The following is a 25,922-nucleotide window of genomic DNA, read 5'->3' as shown; positions in this document are numbered from 1 at the left end:
AGCAGTTAACAAATATTCAGAATCACTTTCTTCTCGACAAAATGGAGCATGGACATTAAAGAAAGATCACGTTACGTGTTATTTAGAACACATCTTATCTTCTGAGTATTCACTGTTTTGACTAGTACCGTATACCAACCAAAATCACTTAAAATAAATGCAAATACATCTATTTAAAACAGCAGATAAAAATTCGCTTCATGCCTTCCTAAGAGAGAGTCTCCATTCCATCCAAGCTAATTATATAAGTGTAGACCAGATATGGCTCAAATTCAAAGATACAGTATCGACAGCAATAGATAGATTCATACCGCATTAGTTAATAAGAGACGGGACTGATCCACTATGGTACACTAAACACGTCAGAACACTGTTGCAGAAGCAACGAAAAAAGCATGCCAAATTCAGAAGAACGTAAAATCTCCGAGATTGGCTAAGTTTCACAGTATCTCGAAATTTAGTGCGGACGTCAATGCGAGATGCTTTTAATAGTTTCCACAATGAAACATTGTCTCAAAATCTGGTAGAAAACCCAGAGATTTTGGTCGTATGTAAAGTACACCAGTGGCAAAAAACAGTCAATATCGTCACTGCGCGATAGCGATGGAAACGTTACCGATGATGGTGCCACAAAAGCGGAGTTACTAAATACAGTTTTCCGTAATTCCTTCACGAAGGAAGATGAAGTAAATGTTCTAGAATTCGAAACCAGAACAGCTGTTAGCATGAGTGACATAAAAGTAGATATCTTAGGTGTTGCGAAACAGCTCAGATCACTTAAGAAAGGCAAGTCTTCCGGTCCAGATGGTATACCAATCAGGTTCCTTTCAGAGTATGTAAACACAATAGCGCTTTCTTAGCAATCATATACAACCGCTCACTTGACGAAAGGTCTGCTCCTAAAGACTGGCAGGTAGCACAGGTCACACCAATATTCAAGAAGGGAAATAGAAGTAACCCATTGAATCACAGACCCATATCACTGACCTCAATTTGTAGTAGGATTTTGGAGCATATACTGTACTCAAACATCATGAATCACCTTGAAGAAAATGACTTATTGATACATAACTAACACGGATTCAGGAAATATCGTTCTTGTGCGACACAGTCAGCTCTTTATTCCCATGAAGTAATGAGTGCTGTCGACAAGGGATCTCAGATCGATTCCATATTCTTAGATTGCCAGAAGGCTTTTGATGCCGTTCCTCACAAGCGACTATTAATCAAATTGAGTGCATATGGAATATCGTCTCAGTTGTGTGACTGGATTCGTGATTTCCTCTCAGAAAGGTCACAGTTCGTAGTGATAGACGGTAAATCAACGAGTAGAACAGAAATGATATCTGGCGTTCCGCAAGGTAGTGTCATAGGCCCTCTGTTGTTTCTGATTTACATAAATAATCTAGGTGATAATCTGAGCAGCCCCCTTAGATTCTTTACAGATGATGCTGTAATTTACCTTCTAGTAAAATCAGCAGACGATCAGTTCCAATTACAAAATGATCTAGAGAGAATTTTTGTATGGTGCGAAAAATGGCAATTAGCACTAATCAAAGAAAAGTGCGAGGTCATCCACATGGGTACTAAAAGAAATCCGGTATATTTTGAGTATACGATAAATCGCACAAATCTAAGGGCTCTCAATTCGACTAAATACCTAGGTATTACAATTACGAGCAACTTAAATTGGACCACATAGATAATATAGTGGGGAAGGCGAAACAAAGACTGCGCTTTGCTGGCTGAACACTTATAAGATGCGACAAACCCACTAATGAGACAGCCTACATTACACTTCTCCGTCCTCTGCTGGAATATTGCTGCGCGGTGTGGGATCCTTACTAGGTAGGATTGACGGAGGACATCGAAAAAGTGCAAAGAAGGACAGCTCGTTTCGTGTTATCTCGCAATAGGGGTGGCAGTGTCACTGATATGATACGCGAGTTGGGGTGGCAGTCACTGAAACAAAGGCGGTTTTCTTTGCGGCGAGATCTATTTACGAAATTTCAATCACCAAATTTCTCTTCCGAATGCGAAAATATTTTGTTGACACCCACCTGCGTAGAGAGAAATGATCATCGTAGTAAAATAAGAGAAATCAGAGCTCGAACGGAAAGATTTAGGTGCTCCTTTTTCCCACGCGCCATTCGTGAGTGGAATGGCAGAGAAGTAATATGAAAATGGTTCGATGAACGCTCTGCCAGGCACTTAGTGTGAATTGCAGAGTAACCATGTGGATGTAGATGTAGATAGCGAAATGGCATGCAGGGGCAACACAGTTTTGGACAGCATGATAAAGGACAAGCGAATAACTACAAAGATAAAGTAGCTTTTACATTCACATTTAATTACTGACTGTTGCATTCTTTCGTGTTTAATTTTTGCATCACAGTTTTTACGGAGGAAGGCAACGTGCACAACATGTTTTGAAACTTCGTTTGCGAAAATAACGTCCAGAGTACGTTTTGGACATGAGACCTCATAGACTATATGGGAGTGAAGGATCTATGATCTCGATAGTGCACAACAACATTCAAATTAGTAATGCGCTTACCGGCATGAAGTACTTTGATTTAGCGGATGTAACATCGGAGTAAATTAACATTCTAAGAAAGACGTAGCGTTCTTCCTGTCAAGTACCCTCCCAGGTTTGTTAACACGAAATTCAAGCAAAGGCCATGAATACTGAATTTAAAATAAACTAATAACAAATAGAACGTCATAAAACATAATTCTTTGTAACTGTAATGTTAAACCGGGTATTCAACATTTCAGTTTCAAGAAACCGACGTTGCTTCCAGAGCAGAATTACAGCTGCAGGATCGAGATGTATGCCACTTGTAGAGTCACATTTTTTTTTTTTTTAAGATGATTATTTATAAGGCGCTACTTGAAGAAAACAAGTTCACCTCTGCAGCTACGTCATCAGCGCAGCCGACTGCCATGCGGAGGACCCAGGTGCGATACCCGGTTTTTCCAGGGACTTTTCCTTGGCGGAAAGACTGGAACGGGTTGCACTCAGCCTCGTGATCTCAATTGAGAACTACTTGACCGAGTAGTAGCGGCCTCAGGCCAGAAAAACTGAGAGCAGGGCGCTGACCCCAGTCGAGTTTACACTTTTACTTAGAGAAATTCAACAATACACTTAGAAATTAACAAGATTAATCTACATCTATACTCATTATAAAAATGGGTCGATGTATGAACGGTTCCACGTCTCCTAAACGACTTGACCTACCTGAATTAAACTTGGAACAAGTATCACTTACTGTCTGGAAGGAATCGCTGTCGGGGTAAGAACCAACTATCTATCAAAGGGATTGAGTTTGGGGGTGAAAAATAGTGCAACCCACGATGTATGAATACCCAGATTTTATTCATACAATACTTAATGACTTTCGATAAACTTTACAAATAATTGTAAACCTTTACGAAACGTTTTCTCGTTGACAACCTCAAAACATAATGAAAGGAAAAAATTATGTCGTCTACTACATTTTCGCTGTTCATGCAGTAAAACTGCCTCATTATGCACGAGCTTATAATTTACATTGAAGTGCCAAAGAAACTGGTATAGGCATGCGTATTCAAATACAGAGATACGTAAACAGGCAGAATACGACGCTGCGGATGGCAACGCCTATACAAGACAAGTGTCTGGCGCAGCTGCTACAATGGCAGGTTATCAAGATTTAAGTGAGTTTGAACGTGGTGTTATAGTCGGCGCACGAGCGATAGCCACAACATCTCCTAGGTAGCGATGATGTGCGGATTTTTCCGTACGACTATTTCACGAGTGTACCGTGAATGTCAGGAATTCGGTGAAACATCAAATCTCCGACATCGCCGCGGCCTAAAAAAGATCCTGCAAGAAAGGGACCAACGACGACTAAAGAGACTCATTCAACGTGATAGAAGTGCAACGCTGGACCATCAACAAGTGTCAGCGTGCGAACCATTCAACGAAACATCATCGATATGGGCTTTCGGAGGCGAAGACCCACTCGTGTACCATTCATGACTGTACGACACAAAGCTTTACGCCTCCCCTGGGCCCGTCAACACCGACATTGGACTGTTGATGACTGGAAACATCTTGCGTGGTCGGACGAGTCTCGTGTCAAATTGTATTGAGCGGATGGACGTGTACGGGTACGAAGACAACCTCATGAATCCATGGTCCCTGCATGTCAGCAGTGAACTGTTCAAGCTGGTGGAGGCTCTGTAATGGTGTGGGGCGTGTGCAGTTTGGAGTGATTTGGGACCCCTGCAGGTGACACGTACGTAAGCATCCATTCATGTGAATTGTGCATTCTGACGGACTTCGACAATTCCAGTAGAACAATGCGACGCCCCACAGTCCAGAATTGCTACAGAGTGGCTCCAGGAACACTCTTCTGAGCTTAACTGTTCCACTGGCCACCAAACTCCCCAGACGTGAACGTTACTGAGCATATCTGGGATGCCTTGCAACGTGTTGTTCGGAAGAGATCTACACCCATCGTACTCTTACGGATTTATGGACAGCCCTGCAGGATTCATCCCTCCATCCCTCCATCACTACTTCAGACATTAGTCGAATCCATGCCACGTCATGTTGCGTCACTTTTGCGTGCTCGCGGGGGCCCTACGTTATGTTAGGTAGCTGTACTAGTTTCTTTGGCTCTTCAGTGTATCACATATTTACCCCTAACTTTATTCGCAACACATTTTGCGGACAATATTCATGTATACTACTAAATTTACCAGCATTTTATATCAAATGGTTCAAATTGCTCTGAGCACTATGGGACTTAACATCTGAGGTCATCAGAACTACTTAGTCTTAGGTGGAGATTTCAATTTACCAGATATAGACTGGCACACTCAGATGTTTAGGACGGGTGGTAGGGACAGAGCATCGAGTGACATTATACTGAGTGCACTATCCGAAAATTACCTCGAGCAATTAAACAGAGAACCGACTCGTGGAGATAACATCTTGGACCTACTGATAACAAACAGACCCGAACTTTTCGAATCTGTATGTACAGAACAGGGAATCAGTGATCATAAGGCCGTTGCAGCATCCCTGAATATGGAAGATAATAGGAATATAAAAAAAGGGAGGAAGGTTTATCTGTTTAGCAAGAGTAATAGAAGGCAGATTTCAGGCTACCTAACAGATCAAAACGAAAATTTCTGTTCCGACACTGACAATGTTGAGTGTTTATGGAAAAAGTTTAAGGCAATCGTAAAATGCGTTTTAGACAGGTACGTGCCGAGTAAAACTGTGAGGGACGGGAAAAACCCACCGTGGTACAACAACAAAGTTAGGAAACTACTGCGAAAGCAAAGAGAGCTCCACTCCAAGTTTAAACGCAGCCAAAACCTCTCAGACAAACTGAAGCTAAACGATGTCAAAGTTAGCGTAAGGAGGGCTATGCGTGAAGCGTTCATTGAATTAGAAAGTAAAATTCTATGTACCGACTTGACAGAAAATCCTAGGAAGTTCTGGTCTTACGTTAAATCAGTAAGTGGCTCGAAACAGCATATCCAGACACTGCGGGATGATGATGGCATTGAAACAGAGGATGACACCCGTAAAGCTGAAATACTAAACACCTTTTTCCAAAGCTGTTTCACAGAGGAAGACCGCACTGCAGTTCCTTCTCTAAATCCTCGCACAAACGAAAAAATGGCTGACATCGAAATAAGTGTCCAAGGAATAGAAAAGCAACTGGAATCACTCAATAGAGGAAAGTGCACTGGACCTGACGGGATACCAATTCGATTCTACACAGAGTACGCGAAAGAACTTGCCCCCCTTCTAACAGCCGTGTACCGCAAGTCTCTAGAGGAACGGAGGGTTCCAAATGATTGGAAAAGAGCACAGATAGTCCCAGTCTTCAAGAAGGGTCGTCGAGCAGATGCGCAAAACTATAGACCTATATCTCTTACGTCGATCTCTTGTAGAATTTTAGAACATGTTTTTTGCTCGCGTATCATGTCATTTCTGGAAACCCAGAATCTACTATGTAGGAATCAACATGGATTCCGGAAACAGCGATCGTGTGAGACCCAACTCGCCTTATTTGTTCATGAGACCCAGAAAATATTAGATACAGGCTCCCAGGTAGATGCTATTTTTCTTGACTTCCGGAAGGCGTTCGATACAGTTCCGCACTGTCGCCTGATAAAGTAAGAGCCTACGGAATATCAGACCAGCTGTGTGGCTGGATTGAAGAGTTTTTAGCAAACAGAACACAGCATGTTGTTATCAATGGAGAGACGTCTACAGACGTTAAAGTAACCTCTGGCGTGCCACAGGGGAGTGTTATGGGACCATTGCTTTTCACAATATATATAAATGACCTAGTAGATAGTGTCGGAAGTTCCATGCGGCTTTTCGCGGATGATGCTGTAGTATACAGAGAAGTTGCTGCATTAGAAAATTGTAGCGAAATACAGGAAGATCTGCAGCGGATAGGCACTTGGTGCAGGGAGTGGCAACTGACCCTTAACATAGACAAATGTAATGTATTGCGAATACATAGAAAGAAGGATCCTTTATTGTATGATTATATGATAGCGGAACAAACACTGGTAGCAGTTACTTCTGTAAAATATCTGGGAGTATGCGTACGGAACGATTTGAAGTGGAATGATCATATAAAACTAATTGTTGGTAAGGCGGGTACCAGGTTGAGATTCATTGGGAGAGTGCTTAGAAAATGTAGTCCATCAACAAAGGAGGTGGCTTACAAAACACTCGTTCGACCTATACTTGAGTATTGCTCATCAGTGTGGGATCCGTACCAGGTCGGGTTGACGGAGGAGATAGAGAAGATCCAAAGAAGAGCGGCGCGTTTCGTCACTGGGTTATTTGGTAACCGTGATAGCGTTACGGAGATGTTTAATAAACTCAAGTGGCAGACTCTGCAAGAGAGGCGCTCTGCATCGCGGTGTAGCTTGCTCGCCAGGTTTCGAGAGGGTGCGTTTCTGGATGAGGTATCGAATATATTGCTTCCCCCTACTTATACTTCCCGAGGAGATCACGAATGTAAAATTAGAGAGATTAGAGCGCGCACGGAGGCTTTCAGACAGTCGTTCTTCCCGCGAACCATACGCGACTGGAACAGGAAAGGGAGGTAATGACAGTGGCACGTAAAGTGCCCTCCGCCACACACCGTTGGGTGGCTTGCGGAGTATCAATGTAGATGTAGATGTAGATGTACTTAAACCTAACTAACTAAGGACATCACACACATCCATGCCCGAGGCAGGACTCGAAACTGCGACCGTAGCGGTCGCGCGCTTCCTGACTGACGCGCCTAGAACCGCTCGGCCACACTGGCCGGCCATTTTATATCATTTTACGACACGTAGTTCAAGAGATATGAAGTCGTCTACATTGAGATGGGTGAAAAACTGCCTCATCAGACATAACGTTTTAATTTATGACTTCCTTACTCCTAACTCCATTCGCAACACATTTCGCAGGCGGTAGACACATATACCACTGGATGTATCTGCAAAATTATATATTTGTACGACACATAGCTCAGAACATATGAAGCAATTAACACTGAGATGCGTGAAAATGAAAATGCAGGACGAAGTTTGCTAAAGATGCAGGTGAAATACGTGTAAAAACAGGCATAGAATTCGTTAAATATATGTGAAATGTATTTGAAATGTACACACGCGTGCAAAGTCATAAAGAGCTCATCCTAAACCTCTGGAACGATGTCAATTAAATTTGGTACATATATTAGTTACAGATCTGGAAAGAAATACTGTGGTGGTAAGAAATAGCAGCCTCCTATTGGCGTGAGGGTGATAACGTTGAGGGTGAAAGAGGAGGGAGGAGATGGACAGACAGAGAGGGGGGAGGAGGGGACGGAATGAGGGGGGGGGAGGAGCAGATGGACAGAGAGAGAGGAGTACAGAGAGAGGAGCAGGCGATGGATAGATAGTGAGGTGCAGGCAGTGTACATAACAATGTAGTAGCAACAGTGTGTTGACAATGAGTCAGAACCATAGGCAGTGTTAACATCAAGAAGGCAAAATGATTGAGCATGCGAAAGATAATGAGCATGTAGTTTGCGTTGTGGGTAAGCAGGTGGCACGCTTTGAGTCTGTGGTAGCATACTGGGAAACCTCAGTTTTTCAAAATAAATCGTCTACGAAATATTTGTACGAACAATTCTGGAATACAGCTCGAATGTGAGAGATCATTTTGCGGCTAGAGCAACACAAAATATCATACGTACTCGAAGACAAGAGGTATGATTGGTCATAGGCTCATTTGTGAGCATGCAGAGTGTAACAGAAATAATGCGAAACCTGAAACGGTAAGTGGTTTGAAAATGAAATTTAAAAGCTCACAAATATACATTTAAGAAATGAAGGAAGAATGGAAGAATTTGGGAATTTTTGCTGCTCCATGAAAATCACGGAGCCAATGTTGTATCAGTAATAGTATGTGTGTAGAGGCAGTAAGTTTTCCCATGCTCCAGCCATGAATGGAACTGGAAGAAACAATAGTGTGTTACAGAACAAAAAGAACTTTCTGCTAAGCAATTTGTAGAGGATACTCAGGGTTTCAGATAAATAATGGAACAAATTGAAATGGATATGTCAGGGGCCAAGGGAGCAAAATCATATTGCCTGAAAACCTCTAATTTCTGGACAATAGCTACCCACACGATCGAAATATGACATTTACATGCTTCTATCACGCCAACATTTCAAACTATCAGTTCGAAACACTTTACACCATTACAGTTAAACTTACGGAACCGTGTTGCATTGATTACTTTAGTCTTGCTATCATTCTAGGTACATCAAGAATGCTATCAAATGCATTAGTAACCCGATTCTGCAGATCATCTATACTGCTCGCTGAGGTAATGTAAGCCATACTGTCGGCATACCTTCACAATCAAAATGAGCCGTGATGAGATGAGCGAGAACGCTATATCGCAGGTCAACTGCGCCAGTTAACTGGTCATAATACCACTATTTGGTTAATATTCTTTCTTATTGAACGAATTTTGATATGATTTTATCGATCGCTGTGTTTTGCAAAGGACAATGTTCCAAAAATTCTATCACCATTTGCGTTTTTATGCCCTAACAACAGCCGTGTTTGAAGACTAACTTATAAAAATTTTGTTCTGCGTGCTTGTACAAACAGTACGATCTCTTCTTATTGCCCAAACATGCTTTACTGCTTTTGTGCCCTCGCCCGTGGGTCAGCTTTTTTTCAGGCCTGGAAAGTAAAACATGTTTTACGGGATTATTTCTGAACGAAAATTAAGTGTAAAATATTTTATATTTATCGTAATCATTACCTTTGTCTCTAAAAGGTTATTTTGAAGGACTTTACTTAAATGGTTGTATAGCGTGTCATCTGCAACAACATATGTTTTTTTTTATAATTTGTTGGCAAGTTAGCAAAAGTACATTTTTAACCATAGTTTCGTTGCACACGCAAACAAACAAACACACACACACACACACACACACACACACACACACACACGCTGCATGAGAGAGAGGGGGAGAGAGAGAGAGAGAGAGAGAGAGAGAGAGAGAGAGAGAGAGAGAAAGAGAAAGAGAGAGAGAGAAATGGGGAGGAGGGAGGGAGGGAGAGCGAGAGCGAGAGAGCGTACCCGAGAAAGCAGAAGTAAAAGCAATGTTCAAATAATGCGGTTTACTGAACAGGAAAACAGTCAAACGTCGACAGGGGGGAACAGCAAAATAAAAATATCGTGTTTTGGAAAATATCGTGTTTTGGACGTTCAGTGCCCTGACTCGTGAATGCTGTTCACTTAAATAACATTTACTATGTTTCAGTGCCTCTGTCTGCGTCGTCCGATGTGGCCGAGCGGTTCTAGGCGCTTCAGACCGGAACCGCGCGACCGCTACGGTCGCAGGTTCGAATCCTGCCTGGGGCATGGATGTGTGTGATGTCCTTAAGTTAGTTAGGTTTAAGTAGTCCTAAGTTCTAGGGGACTGATGACCTGAGATGTTAAGTCCCATAGTGCTCAGAGCCATTTCAACCATTTTGAAGCCTCTGTCTGTAAGAGATAAACATGCCTATCAGGACGGAGATACGAGAAAAATTATAAGTAACCACAACATATCTTCGCGCATATCATAGATGTTCAAAGGTATATTCCGTCGAAATAGAAGGGTTTATGGCCATAAAATTGTATATTCTTTTTCGTCTTGGTTCCCTAAGTTTCTATCGTAATTTATCTGATATCTTCTTTACTGCATTTCAAAGAGTACCCAGTTATTGGCTGTCTTCTTTTCAAGACTGTCTCCAAACGGTTGACAACTTCAGTCTTCTAGTCCATGTTGTCTGCTCACTAACAGGCGAACGGCTAGCCATGAAGGGGTTCGTATGTGTTGTTGAAATATGTAACGAGGCTAGCTGAACCAGGAAGCAATGGAAGCACGACTGCACTTGGCAGACTATTACGTTAGCTGGTGGCTGGCCTTGTGCGAGAGAGAATGTTAATCCGCTTATATAAAAGCTGCATGTTTAGTTATATAGGGTGAACCCGAAACCCACTTATAAAACTACGGACATCGTTCAGGGATCTTTTCTGAGTATTTTTGTAAGGGACTTGTTGGTCTCCGGTGACTCGTTACACAGTAATTCCATTTATGCGTAAACACCACTCACAGATTAAGCCTTAGGCCTGTTCCGACTGTCCAACTGTTGCCTACGAGGCTGTACGAGGAGCGATCTATGATCGTGGGACGTGAGTTGAGCATGTCACCAACCCCTCCAGCCGTCTTTACCGTACATGAACACTGATGATGTCGCTGTATCCTCATCTGGGCTCACAATGGAACAGTGGGCCCCGTACTGGACCTCAGAAGAATCCAGGGAGGTACTGGGAATCGAGCACTGGTCCTTCCATATCGAAGGCAGCAGTGCTAACCATTTCTTTCCTTCTTCATTTTGTTCGTTGCATTTGGTCGGCGCGGGCATACAACTAACACTACAGGAAAAACAAACCTGAGACAAAACCGAGCAGTACTTCATGTAAGCTTGAGGGTGAAGAATAAGTGAGCATGATTTCATATTGCAGTATCAAGTACCGTGACTAAATGGAATAAGATTTTTTCGAAACAAGACACACAGCGCATACCGTCCAAATTTGCTCCGCAGTGCAGGCGTTTTTAATGCAATACAGATACAATCGTAAATCCTACTAAGAAATCAAACGAAATGTAATACATTAGTGTAGTGTCTGTATCGGCTGGCCGGGGTGGCCGAGCGGTTCTAGGCGCTGCAGTCTGGAAGCGCGCGACCGATACGGTCGTAGGTTCGAATCCTGCCTCGGGCATGGATGTGTGTGATGTCCTTAGGTTAGTTAGGTTTAAGTAGTCCTAAGTTCTAGGGGACTGATGACCTGAGATGTTAAGTCCCATAGTGCTCAGAGCCATTTGAACCATTTTAGTGTCTGTATAGAACTTTACAGACACTGTCAAATACAGACACTGCACTAATGTATTTCATGCCAAAGCCGAGGCAAGCTGATGAGAAAACTGTGTGTGGTTTGGGATCTTAAGAGCGCTCAACGGCGAGGTTATCAGCGCCCTAACAGTGATTAAAATAAACGAACGTGGATATGAACGAAAACTGTCGTACACGCATGCACACGAAATGACCACACAATTACTCTATCGCACAGGCACTCTCACATGCACTAAAACCAATGAGGAGGCAAGATAGCTTATCGAGAAATTAAAACAGACGGAAAACAAAACACAGAAGAGCTAAAAGAACAGCACAGGGAAATGTGACTGGCTGACCACTATCAAAAATCTTGGGTGAACCAGCCACCCTGTTGACACATTAAAAACATCTCCCTAAAATCTTGTTAAAAACGTGGAACAATTCGCAAAACTTTAAAACGCGAACCACATTAGTTTGATCATTGCACAAAATAGACTGCAGATCCGCCGGTAGATCCGCTGCAGTCCACTGGTCAGCAAATAAAATGCAGCGAGAAAACTAAATAAGTCTCTCCCTGAGCGGGACTCACATAATTATGCGAGCACTGTGGGAAGCAGACAATGGAACACTTGGGATTTTGGAGGTGTCCGTAAAGTGTGCTCAAATAGCCGAAAGTGGTAAGGCGACTGCTCGCGAAAAAGGGCAATTCTCGTCACAAATTTTCTTTGTTTCCAGTAAACTCTATAGCTGCGGTGGTACCGTATTCGCAAATTGCGAATACATTTCATGACTCTGTAACGAGGTACAGGAGATCACATGTTCCTTATAATAAAATACTCAGAAAGTATTCCTGAATATCCTCTGAGTTTTTGTGGCGGAGTTCGGGTTTGTCGTGTATATTTATGGTTAATTAAACGAAGGAATGTCTTCTTGAATATCGGATGTAAAAATAGGCTGTAATCGTTTACGATATTTTTCTGCAATGTCCAGTTCTTCAGCAGCCGGTTTATTTAGCTTAGTATTTTCATTTAACATCGTCTCCATTGTCAGCCATTTGTACAAGGGTCTCGTCCACTCTCTTGGTGGTTGTTTCGAATGCGCAGCAGACGTTTCGCTGGAAAGTCCTTTCACCTCCTCCATACTGTCACAATCACTCCCGGTGCGATTTTCATATTTTTGGAGCCCAGAAGAAAGATACTCATGGCCGTCGATTTGCTTCGGACGAAGAGGTGCACGCCTGTGTACAATCATGGTTCCATAGGCAACAACAAACGTTTATCCATGAAGGCATTCACCATCTTCTCTAACAGTGGGATAAATTTATTAGGAGTTACGGTGATTACTTTTGAAATAATAAACAATTTATTTACTTTTTCCATCTGTCTCATTTTCATTTGACTGGCCCTTATACTTTAATTCTTTCTCCGACACGATTACGTAATGAATTTCCCGAAAGCGTCACAGAATTTTTCTGGAAAAAATGAGGTGTGGAACTTTCAGACTGAAAATTTTTGATTTCAGAAAAGCGAAATTTATACTTCAAAGATTTTTGCTGTGCCCTTCCAGCTCTTTTAAATCCATTTGCCCTAAAAACCGTCAGGAGTCAGAAGTCCTGTAAACAAAGTAGATAACATGTATTCAGTAAAATAGCTTGTAATATTGCTAATTTGTGTTCATTTTCTATGAATATCAAGTTCTCTAAGCATATGTAGTTTTTATTTTTATTCGATGCGCAGCTCTCGGGAGTTATCTGAGGGCTGCTCGTCATAAGGACATACTGTTTCGATGCATTCACAGGAATACAACGCCGGCCGGGGTGACCGATTGATTCTAGGCGCTACAGTCTGGAACCACGCGACCGCACAAAGAGAGAGAAGGAAAGAGACTAAACACGAAATGCGACGAAACAGACATCTCTCCAAGATTAGAAACTTAGAAATCAGCACGGGGGAGCTGTAACTATATACAGCCTGCACTTATAGAAAAAGTGAGAACGTAGTGGCTACAATTGGGCATAGCTTTTGCGTTGGATGCTAAGATAAAGGAACTTCAACTGAAAACAAAGAAGAAAGATGGCAGTGATAAAAAAATGATATGTTTCTGTATCTAGCGTGACATACTCACCGAACGACTAAATTGCTAATTATCGTCTTTCCTGGATATGTGTGATGTCCTTAAGATATTTAGGTTTAAGTAGTTCTAAGTTCTAGGGGACTGATGACCTCAGATGTTAAGTCCCATAGTGCTCAGAACCATTTGAACCATCGTCTTTCCCCGACCTTTATTCCTTATCTTCACGCCGTCGGCATGTTAATTTTCGAATTTGCGAATCATGTGACCGAAGCAGGACGTAGGTAACAGCCCGGTATTCACCTAATCGGATGCGGTAAACCGCCTAAAAATCACGTCCAGTCTGGCCGGCACAACAGCCCTCTTCGTTAATCCGCCGGGCGGATTCGGTCAGGAATGGCGTACTAGCGTTCACGACCATCCGGGCGGGTTGCTGAATTGCAAATTCTATTTCTATAATATCTGAAATTCAGTCCTTGGTTGGTAGGTATAAGGAGAAAGATTAGATGAAATTGAAGATTCCTTTAACTGTACGAAACTTTGTCAGTAACCCGTAGGCAATGTTGTATACCAGCGGCGCTGTCGGCGTGTGACATGGACGAATACCCTGACCTACCGCTGGGAGTAAATGTTTACGACCGGCAAATTGTTATCTGGACTTTAAATGCTGTTGCTACAGTACCTTTCGAACAGCTCTTCGACTAGACCGTTGCAGTGCTCACGAAGGATTTACTTGCGATGATTACCTATTGCTCAAGTCTCTTGTACTTCTGTGGTACTTTTGTTTGGTGACAGTAAAAGAGTATCGCAGACTCTTTGGCATGCAGATACACCAAAGGAGAATGAGCACGATCAAAGACGTTATCAGCATAGAGCGCTGATAAGGGCACTGCGAGAGATGATTCAAAGCACTCGACTAAAAACAACATACTAAGCTGAGCCCACATAAACTGTATCACATTTATTAAAATAAAATATTCCGTTATTTCGAGCCCGTTTTGAGTTATTACGCATTGCAGACATACCAGCATAACGTCGTCCAACATAATTCAAGTAATCATCCGAATTTCAGCGATTTCATACCGTACGGAATGAAATGATCATATGGCATTGATAGCCGGGAGTCTCCACCTGCGAAAGTTCGGCATCCGAGTTGCAAGTCTTTTCACTCGACGCCACATCGGGTGACTTGCTTATCGATGATGATCATGAAGACAACACAGCTCCCAGCGCCCGAGCGGAAAAAAACTCCGACCTGGCTGGGAATCGAACTCGGGCCCACTGCATGCTGGTCAGACGCGCTGAGGCGTGCTGTTAGAGGCGCCATGTCATTGACTGGTAGGTTCGAGTCCTCCCACGGGCATGGGTGTGTGTGTTAGTCTATGGACCGATGACCTCAGCAGTTTGGTCTCTTATGAATTCACACACACTCAGACGCGCTGACCACTCAGCTAAGGGTGCGGACTTTTTACGTCGCGGACAGGAGGGAGGCAGAGTATTCTTCCCGAAGAATTCTCTAATAAGTTGCCGTAATTACATTCACTCTCTTCCAACCTCACTCGCGATCACCCACACCATCACATTGTCTCACTTCCTTTAAATAGCTCAAATACAGCTACAAATTCTAAAACTGTCAATCACATTGGATGTAGTATAAGAGGAAAGCTAAAATAATTACACAGCAATGTGTGGCTGGCTGACGGCGTACAAAAAACAGGAATGAGCCAGCCACCCTTACACCTCATTAGAAACTACTTCTGAAAATTTTAGGGAACAAGTCAGGCATTGCACAGATCCTTGAAATTCTTTCCACACTCATCTCACTATCAATTAAAATATAAGGCAAGTCTGCCGGTAAATTTTCCGCGGCTCTGTTGTCAGAATATGAAAACACAATGAAATATGGCGGACAGTAATCCGTACGCCACAAGCCACAAGCACTACACATTGGAGAGTCCTCTCGCCAGAGCAAGAAGTCGCGCGTTTTAGGACGTGTCCTACGAGAAGACGCGTTAGGACGTCATCATGTCTATGTGGTATGAAGGAGGTACGTTAAGGCCGAGCTATTGACTTTACTGGTAGGTTTACCTATCAGTTTGGATTCCGTAGAAACACTGGAACACGTGAGGCAATACTGACCTTACGACTTATCTTAGAAGAAAGATTAAGAAAAGGCAAACCTACGTTTCTAGCATTTGTAGACTTAGAGAAAGCTTTAGACAATGTTGACTGGAATACTCTCTTTCAAATTCTAAAGGTGGCAGGGGTAAAATACAGGGAGCGAAAGGCTATTTACAATTTGTACAGAAACCAGATGGCAGTTATAACAGTCGAGGGACATGAAAGGGAAGCAGTGGTTGGGAAGGGAGTAAGACAGGGTTGTAGCCTCTCCCCGATGTTGTTCAATCTGTACATTGAGCAAGCAGTAAAGGAAACAAAAGAAAACTTCGGAGTAGGTATTAAAATCCATGGAGAAGAAATAAAAACTTTGAGGTTCACCGATGACATTGTAATTCTGTCAGAGACAGCAAAGAACTTGGAAGAGCAGTTGAACGGAATGGACAGTGTCTTGAAAGGAGGATATAAGATGAACATCAACAAAAGCAAAACAAGGATAATGGAATGTATTCTAATTAAGTCGGGTGATGCTGAGGGAATTAGATTAGGAAATGAGGCACTTAAAGTAGTAAAGGAGTTTTGCTATTTGGGGAGCAAAATAACTGATGATGGTCGAAGTAGAGAGGATATAAAATGTAGGCTGGCAATGGCAAGGAAAGCGTTTCTGAAGAAGAGAAATTTGTTAACATCCAGTATTGATTTAAGTGTCAGGAAGTCATTTCTGAAAGTATTCGTATGGAGTGTAGCCATGTATGGAAGTAAAATATGGACGATAAATAGTTTGGACAAGAAGAGAATAGAAGCTTTCGAAATGTGGTGCTACAGAAGAATGCTGAAGATTAGATGGGTAGATCACATAACTAATGAGGAGGTATTGAATAGAATTGGGGAGAAGAGGAGTTTGTGGCACAACTTGACAAGAAGAAGGGACCGGTTGGTAGGACATATTCTGAGGCATCAAAGGATCACAAATTTAGCATTGTAGGGCAGCGTGGAGGGAAAAAATCGTAGAGGGAGACCAAGAGATGAATACATTAAGCAGATTCAGAAGGATGTAGGTTGCAGTAAGTGCTGGGAGATGAAGAAGGTTGCACAGGATAGAGTAGCATGGAGAGCTGCATCAAACCAGTCTCAGGACTGAAGACCACAACAACAACATTGACTTTACTAGGCGCAGCTTATTGTCTGTCGCTTCCATGCTCTTTTCTGCTCATTGACGGATGGTTCAGTACCTCAAAAGTGAGGTGATGACATGTACGAGGATGGCACATTGAACCCTCTCGTTATCGTGGTACGCCCCTTTGGCTGCTACATCTGCCGTTTAGTTTCTCTTAATACCCACGTGCCTTGAAAACCAGCAGAAACACACCTCTTTCTGCAGCCTTTGTGGATGGAGAAGTGCATTCTGGATATTTTGGACTATTTTATCTGAGTACAGAAGTGTTGTGTGTCAACGAAGGTGTAAATTGTCATCGTACTGGTTCCAGATAACAGCAGAAAGTAGACTGCGAATTTCTCGAGTGCTACGACGGCTTAGATCGTCAGTGATACCGAGTAAAGGGTCGTGGTGATTAATACACTGGACTTGTAGTAGGAGAGGAGAGGGGTAGAAATCCCTTTCCAGCCAACGAGATTTTGTTTTTCCACGGTTCCCCTAAATCCCTCCAGGTGAATGTCGGAATGGTTCGTTCAAAAATGCAGGCCAAATTCTTGCCTTAGGCTTGTAAAATGTGAGATTCTTTTATCCCTCATAACCTTAAAGCAAAACCTTCTTTTCTTTTCTCATTGTCGGATATCGTTCAATTCGGTGTTCAAAATAAGCCGTTATCTCGTTCGCCTGGGAAACTACTGTAGGAGAAGCTGCACTGTGGCGAGTGGACTACGCCGTCATATCGCAAGCGGAGCGTTGACACCCGATAGCTGTGGCAGGTGTCGCAGCGAATGCGCGCTCGGCAGTAAAGTGCCTGTTTTGTTCGCTGCTTACTCGACTCGCAGCGTTCCGAGATTTGTATCCACCGACAGACAACTGATACTGATTCGTTTCTCATTTTACAGACTGTCAAACTTCTTGCTCGTGGTGTGTTCGTTTCCGAAAATGGAAATACAAACTCGGCTGAACACCCGGAAGTACACCATCAACTAATAACGCTAAAAAAGTCTCGATCGTATCTGAATTCCATTCCGTTTTATAGCTCCTAGTATTACTTCCACACAAACTTTCTATAAGAAGACAGCTTTTTCAACATATCCTTTAATGTACGAGGGTGGTTTGAGAAGTTCTCGGAATCACTACGGAAGGTCAGCGCTATAGCAACGAGCTGTTCACATGATATTCATTGGACTGTTGCCTGTAAACACATGCCACGTCAGTTCTCTTGGGAGAGAGCTGTGGTGGTGACGTGGTTCTGCTGTTGTTCCCGTGTAGTGATCTGCGACGAAGGAAAAAAATCGAGATTCGAGCAGTGATTAAGTACTTCGTAAAGAAAGGTGTCAAAGCAAAGGACATTCATATCGATTTCCAGGATACATTGGGGGATTCTGCTCCTTCATATTCAATTGCTTCCAAGTGGACAAATGAATTTAAATTTGGTCGGGAGAGCATACATGATGATCCGCGCAGTGGTCGGCCAAGATGTGTCACTACTCCAGAAATCATTGCAAAAGTGCACAAAATGGTCATGGAGGATCGCCGATCGAAAGTGCGTGAAATTGCTCACGCTTGCCGGATGTCATCTGCAAGGGTATATCACATTTTAACTGAAGAATTAGAAATGAAGAAATTATCGGCAAGATGGGTGCCGCGACTCTTGACGCGCGCCCGCATACATGTGCCGTCGTCATGGCAAAATTATACGAACTAAGGTATGGTTGTTGCCATACCCGCCTTCTTCAACTGATATGGCTCCGTCAGACTTCCATCTCTTCCCAAAACTGAAAATTTTTATTGGTGGACGAAGATTCACTTCAAACGAAGATGTGATAGCCGGAGTTGGTAACTATTTTGCAGCCCTGGAGGAAACTCATTTTCGAGATGGGATCAAGGCACTGGAACATTGTTGGACCAAGTGCATTAATCTACAAGGAGACTACATGGAAAAATGAAAAAAAGCTTCAGTGATGTAAATACTTTTTTTCTATTCCGTTCCGAGAACTTTTCAAACCACCCTCGAACAAGATGATCCAAACGTCCGTTAAATTTGAAAATTCACGGAATAACGAAGTTAGGGAGGTAAAAATTGACGCACATGCCAGAAATGACATGGGGTTTTAATGAAACCAAAAACGAGTGTAAAAACTGGCCAACAAATGGCTCTGGAGAGCAATGCACCAGTGACGCCGCGTGAGAGTCGTGTATAAAATGGTCTGTAGTGGGAGAGGTTGTCAGATGCACCAGCAATCGCGGAATGTTGACTTTACCAGAAATGCCACTGTTGGTGAAGCTTTACTATCAGAATGGAGAACCCGCTGCTGCAGCTTTACTATCCTATCACCGTAGAAAGGGTATTAGAACGGGTTAAGGTCCTGTGACTAGTGTCATTGTGGAGAAACTGGTCGCGAAGTTCGAAGCCACGGGTTGTTTAGACGATCTGCTTCGTAGTGGGCGACTTGACAGAAGTGCTACTGCTGCTCGGAAAGTTCAGTGAGAAATGGAGACTTTAGTGGATTCATCTCCGCATGATGAAGACAGCAATCTAGAAGTCGCACATCGCACCGACATTCCACGCACTAGTATTTGGAGAGCACTAACGTGTACCCTCCAATGCTATCTGAACAAAATCCAGCGTCATCATGAACTGTTAGCCACCGATTTAGTGACGCGGAGAACATTTGCGGTGTGGGCGTTTCAAAAAATGGGTAATTATGATGGGCTGATTGTCTAACGTGTTGTGGACCGACGAAACCCGCTTCACACTCCGAGGGTCTGTCAACGCCTACAACTGTAGAATTGGGGCTACCGAAAATTCTAGAATGTTCGTGGAAAACTCATTGCATAACATGAAAGTCACGATGTGGTGACAATTTACCAAATCACTCGTGATCGGACCCTTTTTCTTCGAGGAAATGTCGGGTACTACTTTATGAACTGTCAGTGTGATGGGTGCGAAGTACGCCGATCTGTTAGAGAATCGCATCATCCCTAGCCTGAGTGATAAACAACTGCTGGAAGGCACCACTTTTATGCAGAAAGGCGCCCCACCGCCTATTGCTACATGCGTGAAAAATGTAGACCTCAGTCCATGTGATTATTTGTTGTGGGGTTTCCTAAAGTCGCCAATATACCTCAATCGTTCAACCTCATTAGGGATGCTAAAAGACAACATCCGACGGCAATTTCTTACCATATCGGCTGATATGTGTACTGTTCACAACATTGTCCGTCGACTAAAGGTACTGTTGATTAATGAGGGCCAACATGTTGAGCATTCGTTATAAAGAATATCGTCTTTGCTACAAATCAATTGTTATGCTAATTATTTCATTTATTTCACATGAAGCGCCATCTGTTGGTCATTTTGGGCGCTATTTTATGTTTCAGTAAAAACCCAAGTTATTTCAAGCACGTGTGTCAATTTTTACCTGTCTTCTACATTATTCCATGAAGTGTTGATTTTTCAAATGTTAGCGGGCTTTTGGGTCACACTGTGTATTAGCTTTATCTAAAAGAAGAAGATATAAACATTCGATGAGTGACATTAGCTTAACACAAGAAGTCTGATGCAGAGATTAATAATTGCCTCACCAAAGATGATGATAAATTAAGAACTTGTAAATAAGGTTAGAGGTTACCTTTCCCGAGGTCACTAAACCAAATGTCATATTTTGAATGCGCTCCCTTAACATTACAAATCCAGAATGAATATTCACTCTACAGCGAAGTGAGAGCTGATCTGAAAGTTTCTGGAGGACTAAAACTGTGTGCCAGACGGGGCTTCCGCCATTTGAGGGCAAGTGTTCTACCGACCTTTTCTTGTTTTCTTTATTTCGATCTGTTTCGTCACCGTTAATTCATCAGCGGCTCTGTGCTGATGTCGTATAATATCTTTCAGCTTCACTCAGATTTATTCATTACAGAGAGTGACCAGTTCCCTGACTGAACACGCTGAGTTACCTCGTCTGCATCTATTGAGCTATGGAAGCATGACGCACGACCCGCTCTTACAGCAGGCAGTAGATGAGGTACTGGCGGTAGTTAAGCTCTGAAACCGGCGAGGGGGGGGGGGGGGGGGGGAGTCGTTCTTGGGTATCTAAATTGATAGAGCACTCGGTGTCACGACAGGCAAAGGCCCAGGTTCGAGTACTGGTCCGACACACAGTTTTAGACAAAATTACAAATGTTATAATTTTTAATGAAAATATGGCCGACAGAAGAATAGGATGTTAGTCTTGGAGACATGGAGGATAGTCAGAGCGGGATCAAATGCTCGCGTAGGATAAACGGTTATTGGTCTGGTACGCGGGCCAACATTGACGTCATTTTTGTACAAATTTCAAGATTATTACTCATTCTCAACTCACAAACTAAATGCGAAAACAAAATACGAAAAGACACGAAACAGACGCTACCCGGTTCACAGACAGTTGCTGTAATCAACTTCCCCCCTCCCGCCTGTAAAGAGAGATTCTTTGAAAAGCGCACGGCCGATATCTTTCCCTATCTTTCTTCAGTCCGACCTTGTGCTATATTTGTAATGTTTTCGTCGTCGATGCGACGTTAAAACCCATTCCTAATTAGAGTGTCCGTCAAGAATGTGCAAGACGAGGCGTGTCATAGCCATAGCGCACCCGTTGTACTCTCAGACGGCTTCTCCAGTGTTCTGGGATTTTTACTTCAACAACGCTACGCCTGACATCCTCTCCTAACTGTGAAAGTTGTAGCGTCTTTGCTACAGGCCTGCTATAGGCAGGACATTAGATCTCAATAACAGGAAAATGTACGTTACCTATTTGGAAACTGTAAGCTTCGCCGTTTGACATGCTTATAAGCTGACGTTGGCATGTGCAGATCTCTTAACTTAACCTAGCAGATGCCCGTGGTCTCAGGTCGCGTCACTGCCCTGTAAAGCGGAGGTCGGGGGTCCGGTGCCAACATGGCTTCTGGTATTATGTATTCTGTTGGTATGTGTGCCGCTGAATACATTAGCATATGCACTTCATGCATTGCATTGGATTCGAGTGCCACTTTTTAAATACTTTAGAATGTACGTGGCAAAACATTTCAGCTTAGATCTTCTGTTGAATATCAGCCAAACGGAAGACGACCGGAAGCAATTTTTGTATTTCAAATTAACTTATTCGTATTCAGGAGCAGCTGGGGTCTTATCCCTGAAAGTTCATCGTCATTAAGATTCTACATCGGTTCCCTAAGTCAATGCAGGCCATTGCTGGCAGAACTAACAAATAGGCCCAAATAGGCCACAGCTGCTTTGTCTCCTGATCCTTCTACGACTGAGGTAGTGTTTGTCTCTAGTGATCTCGACGCCGATGTGTCTTTAAATTTCTGCCTTCCTTCTGTCTTTCGTTTACTCCGAAATCGTCTAGAAGAAATCTACTAGTCAGCGCTTGTATGTTGTATGTTTTAGACGGAAGTGAAGAATCAGCTTGGCATTTGCTTGCAACAGTCATAGAAACTAAATGGAAACCACAGCTGATAATCCACAACTTGAACTCGACCCTGCGTCACGTCATATTTAACCACTACAACGAAAGGCAACAGTAACGTCGTCACTGACCAACTCAAATACACTCCTGGAAATTGAAATAAGAACACCGTGAATTCATTGTCCCAGGAAGGGGAAACTTTATTGACACATTCCTGGGGTCAGATACATCACATGATCACACTGACAGAACCACAGGCACATAGACACAGGCAACAGAGCATGCACAATGTCGGCACTAGTACAGTGTATATCCACCTTTCGCAGCAATGCAGGCTGCTATTCTCCCATGGAGACGAACGTAGAGATGCTGGATGTAGTCCTGTGGAACGGCTTGCCATGCCATTTCCACCTGGCGCCTCAGTTGGACCAGCGTTCGTGCTGGACGTGCAGACCGCGTGAGACGACGCTTCATCCAGTCCCAAACATGCTCAATGGGGGACATATCCGGAGATCTTGCTCGCCAGGGTAGTTGACTTACACCTTCTAGAGCACGTTGGGTGGCACGGGATACATGCGGACGTGCATTGTCCTGTTGGAACAGCAAGTTCCCTTGCCGGTCTAGGAATGGTAGAACGATGGGTTCGATGACGGTTTGGATGTACCGTGCACTATTCAGTGTCCCCTCGACGATCACCAGTGGTGTACGGCCAGTGTAGGAGATCGCTCCCCACACCATGATGCCGGGTGTTGGCCCTGTGTGCCTCGGTCGTATGCAGTCCTGATTGTGGCGCTCACCTGCACGGCGCCAAACACGCATACGACCATCATTGGCACCAAGGCAGAAGCGACTCTCATCGCTGAAGACGACACGTCTCCATTCGTCCCTCCATTCACGCCTGTCGCGACACCACTGGAGGCGGGCTGCACGATGTTGGGGCGTGAGCGGAAGACGGCCTAACGGTGTGCGGGACCGTAGCCCAGCTTCATGGAGACGGTTGCGAATGGTCCTCGCCGATACCCCAGGAGCAACAGTGTCCCTAATTTGCTGGGAAGTGGCGGTGCGGTCCCCTACGTCACTGCGTAGGATCCTACGGTCTTGGCGTGCATCCGTGCGTCGCTGCGGTCCGGTCCCAGGTCGACGGGCACGTGCACCTTCCGCCGACCACTGGCGACAACATCGATGTACTGTGGAGACCTCACGCCCCACGTGTTGAGCAATTCGGCGGTACGTCAACCCGGCCTCCCGCATGCCCACTATACGCCCTCGCTCAAAGTTCGTCAACTGCACATACGGTTCACGTCCACGCTGTCGCGGCATGCTACCAGTGTTAAAGACTGCGATGGAGCTCCGTATGCCACGGCAAACTGGCTGACACTGACGGCGGCGGTGCACAAATGCTGCGCAGCTAGCGCCATTCGACGGCCAACACCGCGGTTCCTGGTGTGTCCGCTGTGCCGTGCGTGTGATCATTGCTTGTACAGCCCTCTCGCAGTGTCCGGAGCAAGTATGGTGGGTCTGACACACCGGTGTCAATGTGTTCTTTTTTCCATTTCCAGGAGTGTATATTTACTTCCATATTATTTTATGATTGTTACAGTCTCTCTCATTTACATGGTTCCGTGTTTATATACGAAATGTGTATTCCCGAGTACAGAGAGAAATTTTCATGACGTCCGTGATTCGTTCCTGCAGACAGAAAAGCATTTCCTTGCTAGAAATTCTTCCAGCTTCCACGGAGAAACCTCTTTCCGCTACGTTACTGTGTCATGTTTCTAAGCCAGATTTACAGGGAAGGAACTCGTACAATGTCAGCGATATTTCCGCGGTATATTTTTGACAAGACTTCAGTGTAAAATAAGGATTATCATCAGGGGGATGTGCATTCTGTTATTAAAGTTGTGTGGGACCCAACACTATAGTACTGGACTGATATCGATGTTTACATGAATTACCTTACCTATACTTCGGTTTCCCCCTAAATGTTTTGCTGAATTTTTTAAATAATTCCATGTCTAGTACTATACATATTAATTTTCTTAATAACTGGTTGCTGCTGTCATGTTTTTAATATCTGGTTGCTGCTGTGTATTTAGGAAGTGTTGGAAAGGTCTCCATTTTTAACAATGTATAATGGCTTACAAGTATGGTTCCATAAAATTCTACAGAAAAATCCAACCAGTTGCAATGTGTGAAGTATGTCACCCAGATTGTGGCAGGGAGGGGTTGGAGGAGGTCTACGATAGACGCACACAAGCGCCAGCTACTTATTACCTCACATCTCTGAGCAGTGTACGCCGCAAAGGAAATTTATTTCAGTTAGTAGCGACCTACCGTCTACATTAGTCGAACATCGGATAGAAGAGAAGGACGAAACGCTGGGTTCTCTTCAGTATAGTCCATAAGACCAACGATAATAAAGAGAATAATAAAAAAATGTTATCTCGTAAAATGTCCATAGTTTTGTAGTTCCGGGCACGAAACTTTTAATTTTACTATATAAGATACGGGAAACTCTACCAATCCAACGAGGGTGGTGGTTGAACACAAACTGCTGTAAATGTACAAAAGAATCCACCAATAAATCAATCAAGAATTTCACACAATTAGTATAAAAACAGGGCTTTCGTGATGATATAAGGTGACTATTCAATCACAAAAGAAAGTGCATTCGTAGATGCAGACTATGAATAATGATAGAGATGAAGGAAAAAGCAGATTACATTGACGAACTTAAGGCTCACTCGTGGTGGGGACCTGCAGAAATCATGTTATTTTAAATTGTGGACAATCACAGCCAAACTTCCACATTTTGAAAGAAATAATTCACATTGGCTGTAGAAGACTTTTTATTAAAAGTCACGACCGGCTTCGCGCCACTAGAAGACGCATCCTCAGTAGATAAAGAACTAGTAAAAAGAAACTTTATCACCTAAGGATGCGTCTTCTAGTGGCGCGAAATCGGTCGTGACTTTTAATAAAAAATACTCTACAACCAATGTGAATTATTTCTTACAAAACCTGCAGAAAGTTTAACACATTTCCGCTAAGAATAGAATAATGCTTGATAACCAAATGGTTTAAGGAAACGAAAGGAGTACCACATTTTAATGTATCATACTACAGGCACCTGGCGAATTAGGATCCATCAGTGATCAACTGAAGAGCAATTGGCTCAATTCCTCGCACACGTCCGAGGGCTCCAAAACAAAGATCATGATGTCGTAGACTATATACCGGCAGCAGAGGCAAGAGTCAGAAATAACACGTTTAGACCTGTGCCAGTCTTTCCAGCTGTCGAAAATTATAGCAATAATTTATAATACAGTAGTTTACATGCTGTAAAAACGATGGTCGAAGGCGATAGTGAGAACTATCTAGCAAAAAAATGGCTCTGAGCACTATGGGACTTAACATCTATGGTCATCAGTCCCCTAGAACTTAGAACTACTTAAACCTAACTAACCTAAGGACAGCACACAACACCCAGCCATCACGAGGCAGAGAAAATCCCTGACCCCGCCGGGAATCGAACCCAGGAACCCGGGAACTATCTAGCAAAACTGTAATCTGCACATAGCATATATCAGTCAGATGGAGGCAGAAAACGTTCTGGTTAACCAATTACAGCCAATGAAAAATAATTATATATCTAAGAACATGAAAG

The 25,922-nt window shown here is 43.4% G+C and overlaps 1 protein-coding gene across 1 annotated transcript in view; it reads right to left on the bottom strand.

Moving 5' to 3' along the window:
• The window catches only part of LOC124721886 (facilitated trehalose transporter Tret1-like), a 353,067-nt gene that overhangs the window by 163,257 nt on the left and 163,888 nt on the right, over nt 1–25,922 (bottom strand). The window lies entirely within an intron of this gene.

The sequence above is a fragment of the Schistocerca piceifrons genome, chromosome X (assembly GCF_021461385.2).
Source record: "Schistocerca piceifrons isolate TAMUIC-IGC-003096 chromosome X, iqSchPice1.1, whole genome shotgun sequence".
NCBI classification, from domain to species: Eukaryota; Metazoa; Arthropoda; class Insecta; order Orthoptera; family Acrididae; genus Schistocerca; species Schistocerca piceifrons.
Note: the sequence above shows the minus strand (reverse complement) of the source record. Positions and strands in the feature narration are given on the sequence as shown.